Raw genomic sequence first — 21,763 nt, forward strand, 5'->3', positions numbered from 1 at the left:
AGCAACCATCTAAAACAATCTGGGTGCATTTGCAATAATTTAAATACACAATAATACAGAATTCAGTTTTTAAAAAAAGGGGTCAAGTAGACTACCCACACACCAAAAGCATTCTATAACCTTCAGCAAGCTCCCCATAACTATGCTAAACTCCCACTCTCTCCTGAGACCATCATCTCACTCACTCCTCAGACATCTGTGGAAAAAGATGGGATTTGCAGCATGTCTCCAAGGTTCATAAATTTGGGTTCTGTCAGACCAAAGAGAGGAGCAAGTTCCAATGTCAGGTGTCTTCTTGGAGAGTGCTTTGCCAGTTGCTCTTCTCTTTAACAGTGAGACAGCTACAATGCCAGAACTCTTGCTGATTTCAGCTGTGGCAACACAACACATGCAGAGAGGTGTTGTCTTATGCAGCAAGGTCCCAAACTATTCAGGATTTTACAAGTTAGAATGAGTGCCTTGAACTCCACCCAGAAGTCAACAAGCAGCTAGTGCTGATTACAGAGCAGGGGTGTTTCTTAGTCTCAGTTTGAAACTTTGTTCTACAACTGGGCAGCCACATGTTGCTCCATCTTTAAGCTTTCAGGAGGTCTCAAGAGAGAGCCTCACACCGAGCACTTGAGGTAGTCTAAACCCAACATGATTAGACTAAGGATAAGTATGACTAGGCTCACATCTAACAGAAATGGTCATACCTGTTCTAGCCAAACGCAGATGAAAAGGTTTGCATTTTCCTATGACCGCTATCAGAGACCTCCAGGAGCAGCCCACACTCAGGCAAGACTCCTAAATCGAGAATACTTTCTATGCCTTTAGCCCAGCTGTATCTCAAGACTTGAAATAGCCTGAATCATCTAGATACAAACTAAATTTAAGACTTCTGCCAGTGCTGTTTCAGCCTCTTCCCTCCTACTTCATCTGATGCAGGTGTTCATTAAACCATAGTTACCTGGGAGAATAAAGCCAGGGATGACACATGGTAACCCCTTCTTTCTGTTTGACTTGCTGTAAATGAGCAGGGACCTATGTTTTATTCCTCCTATTCATGGGGCTGATACCTGGGACCTCCATTAAAGATCATATCACTTGCATGTGGACAAAGTTGTGTGGGCAGACTTGAATGTGGTACCATTCTGTCTAAAAGGAAAGCAAAGTTGTGAAAAAAGCAGAGCTCAGGGGCTATGAAATGGGGAGATCTCTGATCTCAAATATACTGATAAAAGGTATCTTCTTTTGTTTTTCACCCTGAAGATGAAAACACTATTTCCATCAAGGACATGGCTCACAAGGCAAACCTATGTGTCTGGGCCCATAACAGGGGGTCTGAATGAGCAGTCAATGCCAGGGTCAGAGTCAGGAGCCACTCCAAGGGTAAATGTCTGGGTTAAACACTGGAATTAGGGCAAGGAAGCAGGGACAAGGAGCAGTAATAGGAGCAAGAAATGGAAACCAGGCAAGGAGGCAGTAACTAGGAGGAAGGATCAAGGTGCGGTAAGAGGAGCAAGGAGTAGGAACAAGGGAAGAACTTGGCCTCAGGGGGTCTGGTCATCAACAGGCTAGCAACGAATTGCTCATAGAAGGGGTGGGACAGGAACAGGAAGCGTTATGCCCAGTGGTGTTCAGTCAGCAGTCTGTTGCTAGTCACCTGGCCCAGCTTAGTCAGTGGGTATGGCCTCTGGGAGAGGGGTGTTAGCTGCAGTAGCCTTGTCTGACCTTGCACCATAGTGGTGCAGGGAGTAAGGCTCTTGCTCAGCAGCCCTGCGGGTCTTGGATTCAAGACCTGTAGCACTTGACACTGTGTGACAAATCAAATGCTGAAGATAATCAGGCAAATACTGTCTCTGGTGTAAATCTGGAGCAACTCTAAAAAATTCAAAGGAAAGGAATTACTATGGATTTATACTGGGGAAGCTGAGAATGAAATTCAAACCAATGTCATAGGACACAACAGGGAAGAGTATGGCACAGTACAAAAATTAAGAGCTCATTTATGGTCTTAATTGTGATGTACAACACCCTCGCTCAGCTGGAAGGTCACTGTCATTTCTGGTCTTGAAGACACATGTCACTCATTTCCAGCCTCTTCTGATGTTTGACAATATGGAGCTGGAGGAAGACTAACAAATAACACAGCTCACTGAGCAAATTTTCTTTAACAGTTTTCCTCCTACTCCAATAAGAGGTCACCCCTGGCCCTGAAATGTAGGTTCAGCTACAGAAGAGACACTTACAGGGACTCAAGTTAATGTAATCCAGAAGACTCCTCACAGTCAGTTTTCTGTATTGGAAGAATGCTTGAATTGTTGACAATCTTTGATATGACACTGTATAATCCATAATAGGAAAGTGGACAGTGTATCTGAAAGTTTATGGATTGTAAGATTTAGCAGAAGAGAGAATGTTATTCATGCTGTAGTCTGGTTGGAATTTATCATACGAAGTGGAGCTAAGACATTAATATTTGGTGAAAACTCTTCTCCTTGCCTTTTATTTTGATCGGCTGTTATTTTTGTTCATATTTATGCTGTAATTAATAGAATCTAATTTAAAAATTTCAAGTAAGCTATCACTTTTTCTTTCCACGCAGTATGAAAAACCATGAACAGTTTAATTACTAGGTTGCTCTGGAGGTTCTGTGCTGCAGTGAAACATGAATGGTGTACCTTTGAATGCAACATTACCACTTCAAAGTAACATATTTGGTACCTGATGTGAATTTTGCCCCCCACACAGGAATGTTATTCTGGTCAAGTGTTTAATGGAGTCCCCAAGATATTTTCTGTTTTAAGAATAATTACAAAGCACTGTATATATAGCGTTATGCAGCGTGAGTTAGCATAATATATGAGATTATAATTGTATTCTTATTAAAGGCAGAATATGAGATTTCAAGCAGGTTATACTAGCCCTCTCACATATTAAGTAGAGATGAACATCAAACAAATCTCTCGATCTGAACATCCCTGAATTTAGGAAAAATTTGGATGTGAATTTTGTGGTTTGAGCCAAGCTCTGGCTAATTGCACCATTAATGTCTTCTACACAACCTGTGCAGACAGAGATTAAACTGAATTTTAAAGAATGATGTGGCAAAGAATGCTACCTCAGCAGACCCTGTTCTTCTGCGAAGTAAGGCATGGCCAAGAGAGAAAACCCAGTCATAATATTGTTAGCCTTTTCACTCTGTTTTGTATAAAACGGCTCCAGTACAATTTTCCTCTAACAGGTCCTGAAGAAAACCCTGAGGAACATGAAATGTTCATACTCCAGTAGCCAAATTTGGGGAAAAGACTGGGGGAGTCTGCCCATTCTAAGAAGACACTGTATACGTCATTCACGTTTACAATGCTCCTTGCTATGGGGAGGAGAGAGTCACAACATTTCACTCCTGACCCATAACACCTCTGCAGTTCATGCTCGAGTCCTTTCTTCTACAGAGGATAGTGATTCTGTTTAATTGTGTGATAGCTTTGTAAGCTTCACATTGGTGCCCTAAAACCAGAATGATAAACCAGTGTCTATTTGCACCTCACCCTCTAGACCCCTTTCAGATTGTTTAGCTCTTGTATTCTAAGTTAGTGTTATAAGCATGACAAGCTGATGTAAAACTGTATGCTGCAACACAGTGTGAACTATAGGATTTGCACTAAATAAATAAGGTATCATATGTTTTGAGCTCTACAGAGACTGATTAACAATGGAAAGGAATGCACAATTTATACTGTTAAAACCAGGACTCTGAAGGATTAAAAAATTGCTACCTATAGAGTACCTCAGTAGCAGGAGCTACTGAGCTGCGAAGGTAGAGAAGGGACTTTCTAATGGTATTTTTCATTATCTAAATTAAGGGCCAAATCCTGGACACTGTTATTCAGACAAAACTTTCAACGACTTCTAAGAGATGCATGATGCGGCTCTGTGAGTACTCATTTACCTGGTTGGCTGTTCCTTTTCTTCTTGTCTGGTTATTATGTTAGTGATCAAGTTTTCAGAGAATGTCTCCATTTTCTAAAGAAGATGTTGGGCCACTCATATTAAAGAGCTTGTAAAAGATTTAGTCAGACCAGAATTAGGTCCAGTGTGCTCAATATTTCATGAGACTGATATTGATGCTTGAAGTAATACAAAAAACAACCCACACATTCCTGCTAGTCTAGAGACAATTGATTTGTCACACCCCATGGGCTTTTAAAAAAAATGCAAAGATTGTACCTTGAAACTAAAGAGTAGAAAATAATAGATCAAGTACCCTAGATAGAGATCAGCTGACATATCAAAGGCAAGGGCATTGTCTTGATTTTGGATCAGGGCATTATCTCGATCCAGTGAATGGCTATTCATCAGACTGGTGATTAAAAAAACACATATGTATCACAATGAATTTGGATCCAGATCAATCCTATAACTTAAGCTTGTCTACACTTACCGGACGATTGATGCTGTGGTGATCAATGCAGCAGCGGTCTATTTAGCGGGCCTAGTGAAGACCACCGATGCTCTCCCATCGACATCACATAGTGTGGACCCCACGGTAAGTAGATCTAAGCTACATCGATTTGAGTTACACTATTCACATAACTCAAATTGCGTAGCTTAGATTGACTTTTCCCTTTAGTGTAGACAAGGCCTTACTGGATATTGAGTCCTCTATACCAATTTTTCATAGAATCATAGGACTGGAAAGGACCTTCGAGACATCTTCTAGTCCAGTCCTCTGCACTCAAGGCAGGTCTAAATATTATTTAGACCATCCCTGACAGGTGTTTGTCTTACCTGCTTTTAGTAATCTCCAGTGACAGATTCCACAACCTCCCTAGACAATTTATTCCAGTGCTTAACTACCCTTACAGTTAGGATTTTTTTTCCTAATGTCCAACCTAAACCTTCCTTGCTGCAATTTAATTTTTAAAAATTCTCTGTCATGTGATGGGCTCCTTGGCAACCTTACCCATTACTCTGGGAGGAGCTTGCCAACCAGGCTCAAGCCATGTTTGCAGCGAAATCCAAATCACCAAGAATGAGGATCACCCCCCCAACAAAGGGCTCCAAATAAGGTGTTGTCCACAGAACATCATTCACTGAATATTTGGAGAGTGCCCAGTCTGGCTGGGTATGTGTATTCCTTCTTTTCCACTGTCATTTATGTCACTCTTGAATTGATTCTGTTTCACGATGCAATGGATTACACACTGAGCTTATGGATATGAAAATGGGTTGCTTGCTTTGCTCTCTGTGATCATGCTCCAGTGGTATTAACCCTAAGGGTCAATCTGGATTATCCCATATTTAAAAGATGGTGATTAAACACTTCTATTCTTGGTCTGAAGAATTTTCCCTCCATTACAAGAGGAGCTGAAGCATTTATTCACATAGAATTGCATTGCTGACATTACTTTGCAGGTGGTCTGGGTGGCTGACAAAAAAACCCAAAAAACTTGAGTGCAGAGCGAGCACGGTTCTTTAATGAGGACACTGATACAGACAGGATGCAGGGAACTAGTAGGGGAAATTGTGGACTTTAATTGTCACAGAAGTTTTCTCTTTTTATTTTAAATAATTTTGCTAAGACCCAGTAACCAAGGCAAGTTAAGACCGACTCACAGGTCAAAGTCTGAGTTCTGTGTCTTTCCCAGTGTGTGTTCAGAGTAGAATTGGGGTTCACATAAGGGGCACCCATGACAGAAAGGAGGCTGTATTTTGGGGTACAATGGGAAGCCATTTGGGAAAGCCACAGACATAGCAGAAATTGGAGAAAAAAAACACAGATGGGAGGAAAACCGCAGGTGAAACAGGAAGTTATTACATGTCAAGGAGCTTTTGGGAAAAGGGCTGGAATGTTCTGAAGATAAAAATGATGATCCTTTTTTAAAAATAGCATAATTTCTATGATCTTAAAGAAGCTTCTATAATAACATGCTTGTGTGCACACAGCCCACGCTTCTAGCTCTGGAGGTCTTCGGTTCAATCCCCAGTATGTAGGCCAAGAAGGTGGCTGTCACCTGTCAATGAAGTGAAAACATTCTGAGAAAGAAGTAAATTTCAAGTTAGTTTATGAACTGCTGTGAGAAAGAAATTGTTTAAAATACCTCAATAATGTCTTGTCCTCACAAATAGGCTTCAGCTCAGCCAGGAGAGCCAGCCAGGACTAGATTGGAAGTAAAGTTGCAAGTACACTGGTAGAGCTCTCCAAGGAAGTTTTCACGTCGCCTACTGTACCAGCACTAGGTACAGCTCAAGCCAGAGTTATATGTTAATCATATTCAGGAGCACTGCATTCACTTACAGCAATTCTGTGTTTGATAGTTTTGGTTTGTGCTATAGATTGCACGTTTGGCCCACAATTACCCTTCTACCTGTTTAAAGGTGGACAACACTCACTGTTCCTTGAGCTTTTAGAAAGGTTTTAAGATTATGCCTGTAGTGTGGGTGGGTGGATCATAACCCCCCCCCCCCATTTATAGTTGCATAAATCACTGAATTGTATGTTTTAAAATTGCATTATGGTTGCATATAGGGGTGAAAACTTGTGATCACATGACTAGAGAGCCACTAGACTTTAGTAGCAATGATAAATTTTGGTTGTGCCAAAAATCTCTCTCTCTATTATTTTCCTATGGTATGCAGGAAACATACAGCTACTGAGGTTTAAAATAACCTCCCTAAGCATAAGATTCCAATAGCCCAGGGTTGTTGCACCTTCCTTAGCAGTGAAGGTGTTAATCAGTGTATACTGACTCATCTGCATCTAAGAAGCCCTGCAATTAAAATTAGCACCTTTATGCCTGGTCCCCAGCTTGCTGCTATTCAAAGCCCCTATCTGCCATACACAGGGGATGTAAAAGGCCTTTTGAAAGTAAATAATTGAAAAAATTAGAGGGATTTTTGAAGATTGCAGCTCTTCCCTTTAGGACCTGTGCAGGAGCCCTCTCCTTCTGTCCAAGTACAAATTACCCCCATATGGTGGTGTCCATTGTCTCAATGTAATTTATTCATCATGCAGGGCACCGAATCCCAAATGGTGAAAGTACAACCACAGAACAATGAAACAGGCTTCAGAAGCTAGTAAGTGTCCAATCCAGGAGAACCTAATGAACTATATCACATGTATTACTTTATAAGGCATTTGAATTAAAGGGGGAAAACCCCTCTAATATCAATTTACTTATTCTAATTCTAATAAAATGAAAACAGGCATTAGCCTCCTAAAATATAGCAATAGAAGACAGCTGGGGGGAGAAGACGGTCATGCCAAAATTCCTTTAAGAGTGTATTTGCACACTGACTACCTGTCCATATTTAAGACAGGCTTTCCTGTCTGTATGCTCTTTGCTGAGATATCAAAGGGTTCTTCCTTCCCATATCACTGCTTCTGGGGCAGAATCAAGCTTTAGAATATGTGAGAGCAAATGCAGTTGAGTGTGAGAGCAAAAGTTCAGTTCTTTATAAGCAATTTGTAGATTAATCTGGCCAAATTCAACGTCCTGCCCTTTCAAGACCAAGGCAAACCCCAACCTACTATCCACTCTCCCAGTTCCCGTTCCCCATGGGTCTTGTTTTACTCTGACTCCTTCCCATCTGCTTGTCAGAAACTCCTGGATCCAATTCTGCCACAATAAAGAAAACCCCACACAGGGTAATCTTGGGAAGTCCTACCCTTCCCCAGTCGCCAATATACAGATCATCTTCTGGATGGAGCTGATTTTAATGAAGAGTTGGCAAGGATATCATTACCCCCTCCTCAAAAATGAGGGCAGGGATCCAGGAATTTTGAAAACTGGGAGTCCTGTTTGACAGAACACTGTGTAGGTTTTCTTGTCTACTGGGATACAGAGTAAGGCATATTTCCTCTCCCCCTCCCTCACGGAGACATCCTTACTTAAAATGGCATAAATTTCACTCAATGCGTCTCTGAATTAATTGTTTAATTTTTTTTTAAAAAACAGCTTGTTTTACTATTTTTGTACTTTAAATCCTCTTAATCCATTTTATATTGGCTTGTATTGCCTTTCCTGACAGAAAAGATGCCAACAAGATGGCTCATTCTTGTCTCAGCCAGCCACACATATTAGCAATTCTCACAGCAGTTGCCAAGTCTAGCTCCATGTCCTCCTCTTCCTAGAGTGGTTATAGTTTTCTTTTTCTACAGTAGTTGACAAAAGTGTCTTCTGCATTTTCTACTGCTCCTGTTCTCTGGTGATAGCAGTTAATGTCAACTTTGCAATCTCCTCATTTCTTCTTCTATACTTGGCTCTGTCCCTTCAGAGCTTTCTGCATTAAAAAGCAGGAAAAAAAATTCCCCTATTTTTGTTTGCAATTCCATGCTGTTTTCTTCCTCTTCACCAATGGTTAGACCAGGAGAATGGGAGTCTGGACTCCTGGATTTTGTGACCAACTCTGCCACTTTGTGGCCTTGTGCAAAGTTCTTAATATCTTTGTGTCACAGGTCACCTATCTGTGAAATGGGGATAGTAATACTTCGCTTACTCTGGGTTGAGTTAATTCAGGGTTGTGGCAAGTATGAATGAATGCTTGAAAAATACTTTGAGATTCTTGCATGAAAGGCCCACATATGTGCAAAGAATTACTATGGTGAACAATAATTTATTTATGAACACTTCATTCTGCTCTCCTACAGAACAGATTATCTGTTCTCTAATGGAGTCTCTGTAACTTCAAGTCTTTAAACTGTTATTTGAGGACTTCAGTAACTCAGCCAGAGGTTAGGGGTCTATTACAGGAGTGGGTGGGTGAGGTTCTGTGGTCTGTAATATGCAGAAGGTCAGACTAGATGATCATGATTGTCCTTTTTGGCCTTAATGTCAATGAGACTGAGTCTAAATGATGAAAGCAGAGAAGCGGCACACTGCAGTATGTTATTGTTCTCTCTTGCAGTTTATTCAATGTGCAGACACAAAAGCAAGGATGGTTTTGTGCTTAAGATGTAGAACTGGGAGTCAAGAGACCTGAATTCTATTCCTCCCTCTGCCACCTTCAGTCTCCTTTGTGACTTTGGGCATATCTTGCTTTTCCCACCTGTAAAGTGGAGCTAATGCTTCCTTAGCTCACAGGAGAGCTGTGTGTATTCATTAATATTAGTATAAAGTGTTTTCCAGACCTCGGATGGGCACTCAACATTTTCTGGGTCCTCAACATTTTCTTAAAACAGGCCCCTGTAACATGGCCCCAAAAGCTATGGGTCAAGAACTTGGGCAAAACTCCCCTTTAAGTCAAGGGGACTTCTGCCAGAGCAAGGACTGAGCGCAGGAGGACCAGACACCCTGATATTATTGGGACCATCCGGATTAGGGGCTTTGTCTTATATAGGCAACTATTAGCGCTCCCCCCCCCCCGTCCGATCCTATTGCCCCCACCACATCCTGATTTTTCACACTTGCTCTCTGGTGACCCTGAGTAAAAACCTCCAAATTTGTTCCATGTTTGCGTGATGAAAAAGGCAAAACTACATTGAATCATATCTCCCGGTCTGAACCTTAAGAAGTGATAATTGTAGATCCTTTTCCCATTCGATGTTATCCATTTCCTCATAGAGATTCTTTCTTATTTTGCATACCTATATTTTGCCATTATAACCTGAAAGCAAGCATAATCATGGCCACATTAATAAAAGTCACTGTTCCGGGCACGTATATTTTTTTTAAAAAGTGCCCAGAAACGTATTTTGCTTTCCAAATCACGATCACACTGTTCAGATTTCTAAAGAAGCAGTGAAGAACTATAAGAGTGTGGATAATTTAGAAAAGCTGTTTTCAGAGTTGATAGCTCATCCCCTGAGTATATGACTTTGTTTCTATCAATGAGAATTTATGCTAGTTACATCATTTTTCAGACTGTGTACTTCATTGGTGGACTTGGCTGGAGCCTTTTGGAGGTGGAGTCCTTTGCAAAAGGCCAGAAAAATCCAGTTCATACAGCTTAGAGAACCTGTTATTGTACCAAATTGTTATTTTTAACTTAACTTCAGGCTATGGTCCAATCCTGCTCTCACTAAAATCAATGGGAATTTTGCCATTGATGTTAAAGAGAGCAGAATCAGGCCTTTACTTTGTATTGCTTTATTCAACACATTATTTTAATACAGACCACAACACATAGGGTTGAAAATTTAAAATCTTACTTTGGTGCACAGATACAGATTGTGAAAAACTGTGCCCCATTACTTGAGGGAGTGGCAGCATTGGGATTTCCAGACACACACAATAAATAACTACGTTCTGGTCCTAGTCTACATAGCAAGAAATATAGACCACATGTGAAGCAATCCTCACATCCGTTATGTGAACTTGAGGATTTGCACTGAAACAAGGAACCTCGCTCTCGACCTCCTAAGCCCTCCAAACTCATAAGGTTCATAGAAATGCCCTTTTCTTAGTAGCCACATAGTTATCTTTAAAAACATTTAATTGTGGGAAAAATATTCCTTGCAAAGAATATTCATGATTAAATCTATCTGGGGAAAAATAAAGAGCCCAATTCTGTAAGCATCACTCACAGTAAGTACAGGTTTCAGAGTAGCAGCCATGTTAGTCTGTATCCGCAAAAAGAAAAGGAGGACTTGTGACACCTTAGAGACTAACAAATTTATTTGAGCATAAGCTTTCGTGAGCTACAGCTTACTTCATCGGATGCATGTTCACGAAAGCTTATGCGCAAATAAATTTGTTAGTCTCTAAGGTGCCACAAGTACTCCTTTTCTTTTCACAGTAAGTAGTATCTACTTATGCCAAGTAGCGCTTACAAGAAGATGTAACAAATGAGTGTAACAAACAATTAGAAAGAACGGGAGAAGAAGGATGAAGATAGAGAGTATATTTGCATAAGCCAAAAAATTAAGAAATATTAGGGGTGAAATTCTATTGCCATTAAAATGAGTGGCCAGTTAACGTCATTTGGGTCAGGATTTCACCCCAGAAGACCCTACTGGCCAGATATCTACATGGTATCAGCTGATATTTTCCCAAACATCCTGGTAGAGTGGGTCTTGAGGAGGGACTTGGAGAAAGACAGAATAGTATCTTTCTGGACCAGTTCACGGAGGATAGTCCATATATATATATGGACTAGCATTGAATCATAGAATCATAGAATCATAGAATATCAGGGTTGGAAGGGACCCCAGAAGGTCATCTAGTCCAACCCCCTGCTCGAAGCAGGACCAATTCCCAGTTAAATCATCCCAGCCAGGGCTTTGTCAAGCCTGACCTTTAAAACCTCTAAGGAAGGAGATTCTACCACCTCCCTAGGTAACGCATTCCAGTGTTTCACCACCCTCTTAGTGAAAAAGTTTTTCATAATATCCAATCTAAACCTCCCCCACTGCAACTTGAGACCATTACTCCTCGTTCTGTCATCTGCTACCATTGAGAACAGTCTAGAGCCATCCTCTTTGGAACCCCCTTTCAGGTAGTTGAAAGCAGCTATCAAATCCCCCCTCATTCTTCTCTTCTGCAGGCTAAACAATCCCAGCTCCCTCAGCCTCTCCTCGTAAGTCATGTGTTCTAGACCCCTAATCATTTTTGTTGCCCTTCGCTGGACTCTCTCCAATTTATCCACATCCTTCTTGTAGTGTGGGGCCCAAAACTGGACACAGTACTCCAGATGAGGCCTCACCAATGTCGAATAGAGGGGAATGATCACATCCCTCGATCTGCTCGCTATGCCCCTACTTATACATCCCAAAATGCCATTGGCCTTCTTGGCAACAAGGGCACACTGCTGACTCATATCCAGCTTCTCGTCCACTGTCACCCCTAGGTCCTTTTCCGCAGAACTGCTGCCTAGCCATTCGGTCCCTAGTCTGTAGCGGTGCATTGGATTCTTCAATCCTAAGTGCAGGACCCTGCACTTATCCTTATTGAACCTCATCAGATTTCTTTTGGCCCAATCCTCCAATTTGTCTAGGTCCTTCTGTATCCTATCCCTCCCCTCCATCGTATCTACCACTCCTCCCAGTTTAGTATCATCCGCAAATTTGCTGAGAGTGCAATCTACACCATCCTCCAGATCATTTATGAAGATATTGAACAAAACCGGCCCCAGGACCGACCCTTGGGGCACTCCACTTGATACCGGCTGCCAACTAGACATGGAGCCATTGATCACTACCCGTTGAGCCCGACAATCTAGCCAGCTTTCTACCCACCTTATAGTGCATTCATCCAGCCCATACTTCCTTAACTTGCTGACAAGAATACTGTGGGAGACCGTGTCAAAAGCTTTGCTAAAGTCAAGAAACAATACATCCACTGCTTTCCCTTCATCCACAGAACCAGTAATCTCATCATAAAAGGCGATTAGATTGTCAGGCATGACCTTCCCTTGGTGAATCCATGCTGGCTGTTCCTGATCACGTTCCTCTCATGCAAGTGCTTCAGGATTGATTCTTTGAGGACCTGCTCCATGATTTTTCCAGGGACTGAGGTGAGGCTGACTGGCCTGTAGTTCCCAGGATCCTCCTTCTTCCCTTTTTTAAAGATTGGCACTACATTAGCCTTTTTCCAGTCATCCGGGACTTCCCCGGTTCGCCACGAGTTTTCAAAGATAATGGCCAATGGCTCTGCAATCACAGCCGCCAATTCCTTCAGCACTCTCGGATGCAATTCGTCCGGCCCCATGGACTTGTGCACGTCCAGCTTTTCTAAATAGTCCCTAACCACCTCTATCTCCACAGAGGGCTGGCCATCTCTTCCCCATTTTGTGATGCCCAGCGCAGCAGTCTGGGAGCTGACCTTTTTAGTGAAAACAGAGGCAAAAAAAGCATTGAGTACATTAGCTTTTTCCACATCCTCTGTCACTAGGTTGCCTCCCTCATTCAGTAAGGGACCCACACTTTCCTTGGCTTTCTTCTTGTTGCCAACATACCTGAAGAAACCCTTCTTGTTACTCTTGACATCTCTTGCTAGCTGCAGCTCCAGGTGCGATTTGGCCCTCCTAATATCATTCCTACATGCCCGAGCAATATTTTTATACTCTTCCCTGGTCATATGTCCAACCTTCCACTTCTTGTAAGCTTCTTTTTTATGTTTAAGATCCACTAGGATTTTACCATTAAGCCAAGCTGGTCGCCTGCCATATTTACTATTCTTTCGACTCATTGGGATGGTTTGTCCCTGTAACCTCAACAGGGATTCCTTGAAATACAGCCAGCTCTCCTGGACTCCTTTCCCCTTCAAGTTAGTCCCCCAGGGGATCCTGGCCATCCGTTCCCTGAGGGAGTCGAAGTCTGCTTTCCTGAAGTCCAGGGTCCGTATCCGGCTGCTTACCTTTCTTCCCTGCATCAGGATCCTGAACTCAACCAACTCATGGTCACTGCCTCCCAGATTCCCGTCCACTTTTGCTTCCCCCACTAATTCTACCCGGTTTGTGAGCAGCAGGTCAAGAAAAGCGCCCCCCCTAGTTGGCTCCTCTAGGAAGTGTGAAGATGTTTGCAAAAGAAACAGGCAATTGGGGTGTTTGGTGAATTGAGGTGAAGGGCACATAAGTATGTAAGATCCTGATATTGCAAGTATTTATGGATATGAGTAGCCCTATTGACTTTAAGCATGATTTCTTCCATGTATAAAGTTCAACACATGCTCAGTTCTTTGTAGGATCAGGGACTGAGGTGCGGCAGGTCATGAAGTTAAGGACAAGTACCTTGTATGTGATTCAATGGGGAAAAAATGTAATTGGAGGGATTCAAAGGAGGAGGTGACCCGATGTTCACAGCAGGAGCCTTTTGAATGGACCATGTAGAGAAGTCTTATAGAATGTAATAAGAATAAAAACAATAGGATTTACTACAGAAATATAATAAGGTTATAGAGCAGTTATTCTGTGTAAACCTACTGACTACAACAGAGGATGATCTCCTTACTGATTTTTGAACCATCCTATGAAATGTTATAACAGGGATATAATTTATTAAATAAAAATATGATTAAAACCCTATAGGAAGATTAGCATCTTATATTAAATTCTGCAGGACTTTTCCATAAAGGTTCTGTTTGGAGATATATACTGAGGTTTTTAGAATGCTCTAGTGCTTAAGGCCTGATTCAGCAAGATCTGTAAGCATGTGTTACATCTCTAGATGAGCACCTCCTGGTGGACAGTCACAAGACTGCTGTACAGGACCACGTGCTCTTGGCTTGTTGGGACTGAGCAGTGCTTAGGCACTGCCTCGTTGGCTCTGGGTCTCTAGGTATGCACTCCAGCTGCAGACCCCATGTCTGATACCGTCTTGGCAGTGAAGACCCTATCATCCAATTGTTTCGGCCCTGAAACTCCTACCAACTCTCCTAAGACTCCCTAAGAGCTGCAGCACACTCTCAGAGTTCCACTCTGTGGACCCTCTGCTTTACTGTTTCCCTCTTTGAGGACTACATGACAGCGTAAGCAAGTAACACAGAGACTCTGCAAATAAATTTCTATACCAAACACACTTTCCTTTTAGACAGCACAAGAGATACACAGATCATGGGGAAAACAAAACACACACACAAATCCCTGCCTCAATTTCCTCGCCAATCCAAGAGCCCTTTGGCATTTGTCAGAGTCTTTTCAGGATGTCTAGGATCCACTTCTCATTTTATTGTACAGCCTTGCCTGTTTCTGGTCCTAGACTGCCTCTCTCTCTGAAATGGCCACTGAGAAAACTCCCTTTTTATAAAGTTGTAGTCCCTTTTGTCAGTTGGCCATCCTCAGTGACTTCAAATCCCTCATCAATGATCTACTGCTTGTTTACGAGCTCACCTAGAAGAACTGGTTCCTCTGGAGATTAGCCATCTAACGAGAACAAGATTATTCAAATGTTGATGCAAAAAGAAAAGGAGGACTTGTGTCACCATAAAGACTAACAAATTTATTTGAGCATAAGCTTTCGTGAGCTACAGCTCACTTCATCCTTAATGACTGTCCCATTCAGGGTGGAAAGGCAGGTGCCAGTCTCCCTCCCTTTAAGACAAGAGGTATGATGCAAGAATACAGTGAATGAGAGCCATAAGGGTATAAACATATTAAGGCCTGGTCTACACTACAGAGTTAGGTTGATATAAGGCAGTTAACATCGACCTAACTCTCTAAATCTCTTCACTAAAATGTAGCTCCCACCGATATCACTCACCCACTACACCAACTTAATAACGCCACCTCCACGAGAGGTGCACTGCTTAGGTCAATATAGTTAGGTCCACACAGTGTCAGTTTAGACACTACATTGCTTATGTCGACTGATGCTGCCATTTAGAAGCCATCCCACAATGCCCCAAACTGACTGTTAAATTGGTGCAAGTGCTCCTGGTGAGGACATGCACCGCTGACACAAGGCGTGTAGTGTGGACATGCAAAAGCAATTTAATTACTGCCTGTACATGGGTTCATGTAACTTAGGTCAACTTAATTTTGTAGTGTAGACTTGCCCTGAGTTCATAAAATTAAACTGTAATTCATAAGTTCACATAGGCAAATTTCCCATTGTCTAACTTGAAGCATGTAATTAGTCAAATGGAAATTAATGACTTAAAGTTACACATGTGCCTAAGGACTTTGCTGAATCAGGGCCTAATTGAGGTCTTCAAAATGTTTCATTTTTACTTAAAAAAAAATCAAGTTAAGGAGTGAAAGCTAAAATCAACCAATTTACAAAAACCCCAAACCTTTAAAACACTCTGAAATAGTCTTCTAAATAGTCTTTTTAATCAGTTTGTAGATTCAGATACCAGTAAAATATTTGCTTTGGAATAAACGTCTCTTACTAATGTCCTGCTCAATCTCATGCTGTTCCTGTGGACTCAGAACAAAAAGCCTGAGGGCTCTTATTCAGGGATACTGCAATAGCTGTGTTTGTAATTTATAACTCTAGACAGGGCAACAAATTCTATTATATAAATATTTGAAGCTAACACGAGGAGAGGAATACTTTAAAACAATCCTTTGCTCAGAAGCTGCACTTCCAGCACTTTTCACTTAGTTTTCATTATTTCACCACAGGGGAACAGTTTCAAGGAATTATTATGTTAAATAATATATTAAAAAATGAGCCTTGGAATCTTCCCCCACCCCAATAAATAACATTTAACATTTGTCTTTGTGGTGGAAATATGTAGCAGACAACTTAAGGATTTCTTTTCTTTTCTTTTCTTTTCTTTTCTTTTCTTTCAAGAAAGTATGAAAATATTAGCAAAAGTTCAAATCTCCACCACTCAAAATATTATGGGTCAGGTCCTAGCACAGTAGATAGGTCATTGCTCCATCATGACTGCTTTGTATCATTGTGCGCTTTAGGACATAACAGCCAGTGAGCAATCAGGGAAGCCTGGTTAAAAGACAGGAGAGAAACCTGAAAAAGTATAATTATGGAACACACAACCTTTGACACTTTTCTTTCAATCTGATTCAACTTAGTTTTGAATGGCACCATGTCACCAACACAGCGATCCCACTCCCTTCTGTTGTATGTCCTGTCACATTGATGACCTCAGTGATCTTCACCCACTAGAACACAACCAACTTGCACTCTGATTGCCAAAGGGTGCACCTGTTTCACTGTGGATCTGATGCTGGGAACTCACTGCTTGTAGCCTTAATACCCAAAAACTTGTTTTCACAGTTGGTTATGTTCTTTAGGGAGTCTGGGGACTTAATCTTTCTTGTGAGAAAAAAAAGAAAATGTAAGCCTATGACTAATTGGCTGAAAGTATGTGAGTAATTCAACTCCATTTAATTGAATATGGTCTCAAATTAAAAAAGAGTAAATAATTACCCCAGAACCTTTGTACTGAAGTTCACTGGCCTCATCTGTATATTAAAGGAAAGCCCTGGAACGCATATGTCATGAGTCTTGCTGTCATAAACCCAACTACTTTGTAACAGAAATTACATCTACATGCAGAGAACATTGACATTGAAGAGGTTAACTTACTATTATTATTTTATTTACAGATGGTCAGAGAACAGGATACATTGTTTGCAAAAACATCATGAAAAATGTGTCCCATTTTTGGGTGGAAATTTCAAAATTAGAATAATTTCCCAACCAGCTCTATTGTTTGTTTATTTACAGAAGTGTCCTCAAAGTGCTGTGTGCTTTCCAAATATTCCCTGCTCAAAGAAGCTTAAAAATTAAACTCATTTTTTGTTCCTTTATCTATGCAAAATAAATAATTTTCCATTAGGAGCCAATTCCTGAGTTCTTAATTAGACGTGCCACTGATTTCAATAGGAGTTTTACCTGAGTAAAACATGAGAAACAAATGATTAAGGATTACAGGAGCTGACCCAACAGAGCACTAATCAAGAACAATAATGGACAATATTTGTTAATAAAGTGACTAATTAAAATGATTTTATCTTTGTTGACATTATAATTTGTATTGCATTAGTGTCTATGCTCCCAGTATCATTGTGCTAGGCACTGTCCAAACTCCTAATAAACAGACATTCCCTGTCCCAAGGCATGTAGTAATAATCAAAGGCCGTATTTGTCATTTTCCTATGCCAGCTGTATGGATCTCATCCTCGAACACGGATTCAGAGATTCAACCATTGCCATCCACTCCAGCTCTCTCTCACACACACACTCTCTTTTCATATTCGTATGTTATAGAAAAGGGAATCCCAGAGAAAACACTGGAGCAGAAAAAAGTATTACATGATATTAATAACTAATGGGGCAAACAGTATATTGTACTCACAAAGGTTACAGATTTATGGTGTCGGAAGCCAAGGACACTTCTAAAACATAAAGATTCTTCAAATAAACATATTGGTTTAAATACAAGGAAATATTCCTAGCTCAGCAGGTAGTTGGTAAATAAATCACACTCAGGCTTCACATAAATACACATGTCAAAGCATTTATCTGGTAATAAAAAAAAAAGATTCTTAAGGAATGCAGTTCAGATAGGGAAGTGTCAGTAATTTTGCACATTTCCCATTTTCAGCCTATTAATTTCAGCTTTTGACAGAGGTGGAGCTGGGGGGGGCAGAAACCCAGTGTAAGTTTTTTCTCTTCTCCCAATTTCACGTGAATAGACAAAGGAAGGGAGTCCCTGCCTGTCTGCCAGACATGTAGATGCTAGATACTAGTGGATATTAGATACTAAATGCCAGTTGGTATTTGATGCTTTGCCAGGTACTGGGAAATCCAGGAGTGGCGTGCTGGAGATCCTGGCCCACTCCAAAATTGACTTTGGGCTTAGGGCTAGGGTTGGAAAAGCTTGACAAATGCTTATGTAAAGCTTGCAGAATCATCTTCCTCTTACACTCCTACCAGCACTTCATTTTTCTCTCAATCCATCCATCCATCCTCTTTCAATCCTCCTCTTAACCAGGAGACCCACGTCCAGTTCCTCCTCTTTGTCTGCATCCCTAGGTTTCTCTAACTTCCACTGGCTAATGTGCTTCTTTGTAAAGTGGGTAATTGGATTTAGCCTAGTCTCTCTTTCGTTCTGATTAGATCTTCCCTGTGTCAGAAGCATTAAATGAAATGCCATTGGGAAGCCTGTGGTGTTTAGATGTTGCTTGTAATTATTAGAATTGGGAGCACTGGCTATTGGGAGTCTGAAAGGACAGGAAACAGGAAGGAGGGGAGAGGAGTTGAAAGGCTGGGAGAAAGCTACAGAGGGTGCAGCTGCAGCTTGGTAAAGAGGTTTCCACTTTGAAAATAAAGTCCTGTTGAAGCTTGTTAGTACCTTGCCTGGTTGATACAACATTTTGGCGATGAGCATGGATCTTCTGCTTCTGAACCCACCTGCACCCTTTCTGCAAAGCCTAGGCGAGCCTTCATTAGCTTTTATTACCTGGATCCATATGTTTGAGACTTATCTGCTTGCAATCAGTGCTACAGAGATTTCTGAAGTAAGAAAGTGTGCTCTGCTAATCCACTGCCTTGGAGCAGAAGGGCAGCATATATTTTACACTTTTCCCCTTGCAGATGATAAATATGAGACTGCACTCACTGCATTAAAAACTTTTTTTTGTGCCAAAAGTGAGTGTAGTAGCTAATCGCCACAGATTTCACCAACGTGAGCAGAAACCAGGGAAAACTATAATGCAGTATATTGCTTCCCTTAGGAGTCTGATTGTAATTTGTGACTTTGGGAATATGGCAGATGAGATGATTAGAGACCAGCTCATTGAGAAAACAACCATGCTTCATGTAAGAGAACGCTTAATTCTAGAACCACAATTTACACTAGAAAAAGCAATAACCATTGCTACTCAGATTGAGTAAGCTACAGCTGAAGCCAAAATAATAAGCACGGATACAGAAGGCATAGTCCAGGCTGTGACTCCTTTGCAGAAGAGTTCAATACCACTGCAGACACACAATTGCAAGAGGAAAACTAATGGAAAACCATTGAATCAGCAAATTCTAAATACAGTAAAAGCATGTTTTCGCTGTGGATCCCCACAACACCTTGCAAGCTACACAGGATGTCCAGCAAAAGTAGCTCAGTGCAATCATTGCAAAAAGATTGGACATTTTGCTAAAGTATGTCGTAGCAGCCAGTTCAATCAACAGGTGCATGCAGTTACAATACCAGATGTTACTGTGCTGAGCGTGGACAAAATCACTACTGCACATATTCCAGAACAGATAAAGTGCACTGTAAACATTTCCGTCATACCCTCAGGTAAACCACACTCTACTCAGCTAATGTTGGACACTGGCTCAGCAGTATCTATACTACCTGATTCCGTCTATCTGCATTACTTTAAAGATGTGCCTCTTACTGAACCCAGACTTCACTTGGTGTGCTATTTGCAAAACCATATTCCGGTACATGGCTGCCTGCCAGTAATAGTTACTTTTGGTGATTGCCATGTAACTGCAGAGTTCTACATTGTCCGCAAAGGCACTCCTATCCTTGGCAGAGATTTATTGGCTGCTTTAAATCTCAGGGTAGTTAATGGACAAATTGATCTTCCTCAGCAAATCACTCTTGCGGTACACACACCAGTTTCAGCTGGGACCCAACACCAGGGTGAGGAGAAACTTGGCTGTGCTTATGGGTTTCTACATAAAGTTAAAACGCAGAATAATGTGATGCCTGTAAGACAGAAGTTACAGCGCTTACTATTTTCAGTCAGGGAAGCTGTTTCAGAAGAACTTAGAAAACTTGTTCAAAAGGACATTATTGAAGAGATCGACTCCTCAGAATGGGTTTCACCTATAGTAGTGATGCAGAAGAAGGGTGGAGGCATTCTAAGGGAGCCAAATCAAGCTATTGTGATTGACAGCCATCCTCTTCCTCACATAGAAGAAGTATTTGCAGAACTCCGTGGAGCAAAGATGTTTTCTACTCTTGATTTGCAGAGCGCATACCACCAGGTTATGTTGCATGAAGATAGCAAAGACCTCACAGCATTTATTATACATGAGGGACTATTTCATTTTAAACATGTTCCATATGGTCTCGCATCTGACCCAAGTGCCTTTCAAAAATGATGTAATTTATTCTGAAGAATCAACATAGTTCAGTGCTATCTGGATGATATTATCGTGTTTGGAAATACTTCTGAGGAGCATGACAATAATTTGCAGTCTGTACTAAACTGCATCAGCACAGCAGGCCACCAGTTCAATAGGTCCAAATGCAAATTTAGACAAACTGAATTCTCCTTTCTGGGGCACACAATTTCACAGGCTGGACTAAAACCTGATCCAGATCATATCCTGGCAATTTCAAATGCTCCTCCTCCAACAGATTTGCAAACCTTATGTTCCTTCTTGGGTCTTACCTCCTGATATGCAAAATTCATTCCCAATTATGCTTCTGTCATTGAACCGTTATGAGAATTACTACAGAGAAGTTCAACCTTAGTGTGGACAATGGATGCACAAGCTAGTTTTGAAACAGTGAAAGATTTGATTGTACATAGTCCAGTACTTGCACTATTCAATCCTGCATTGCCCACAGTTGTAACTACTGATGCTTCTGATTATGGACTTGGGGCTGTTCTCACACAACTTCATGAGGACAACACAGAGAGGACTGTTGCATTTGCTTCAAGGACACTAAGTAAAGCTGAGAGAAAATATTCTACAGTTGAACAAGAAGCACTTGCTTGTGTCTGGGCTACTGAAAAATGGAGAACTTACCTGTGGGGCCGCACGTTCAAGTTGCACACAGACCACAGCCCTTTGACAACATTGCTCACCACAAAAGGACTGGGAAGAGCAGGATACCGTATTGCTCGATGGTCTGCAAGACTACTCTCTTTCAATTATGAACTGGAATATAAGCCTGGAAACCAAAATGTGGTCACTGATTGCCTTTCTCGCCTGCCTTTGCCTTCACCAGATGGTCCACCGGAGGATGAGGATGTAGTGGTTGCGCTTATTACAAGCACTCTCACTGTGGTTCAAGAGAACAATTTCAAGCTGCTTGTTCAGCGTGTCCAGTTCAACAAAAACTATGGGAATTTCTGACAAAGAGATGGCCCAGTCACCCTAAAAACCTCGACCCAGTTTTGCTGCCTTATTTTAGAGTTCGGGATGAACTTTCTTTGTTTGATGGCTGTGTGCTACGAGGTACACTCCGGCTCCTTGTGCTGGAAGAATTGCAGTCAAAACTCATACACCTGGCACACGATATGCATCAAGGAATTGTCAGAACCAAACAATGACTACAGGATCTGTATTGGTGGCCAGGGATGGACTCTCAAACTGAAGCACTCATAAAATCCTGTCACCTGCCAAATGCATGATAAGACAGCAGTGACATGTACCCCTCCATTACAGCCTGTTCTTATTCCTGAA

This window comes from Caretta caretta, chromosome 6, assembly GCF_965140235.1.
Source record: "Caretta caretta isolate rCarCar2 chromosome 6, rCarCar1.hap1, whole genome shotgun sequence".
In the NCBI taxonomy this organism is placed as follows: domain Eukaryota; kingdom Metazoa; phylum Chordata; order Testudines; family Cheloniidae; genus Caretta; species Caretta caretta.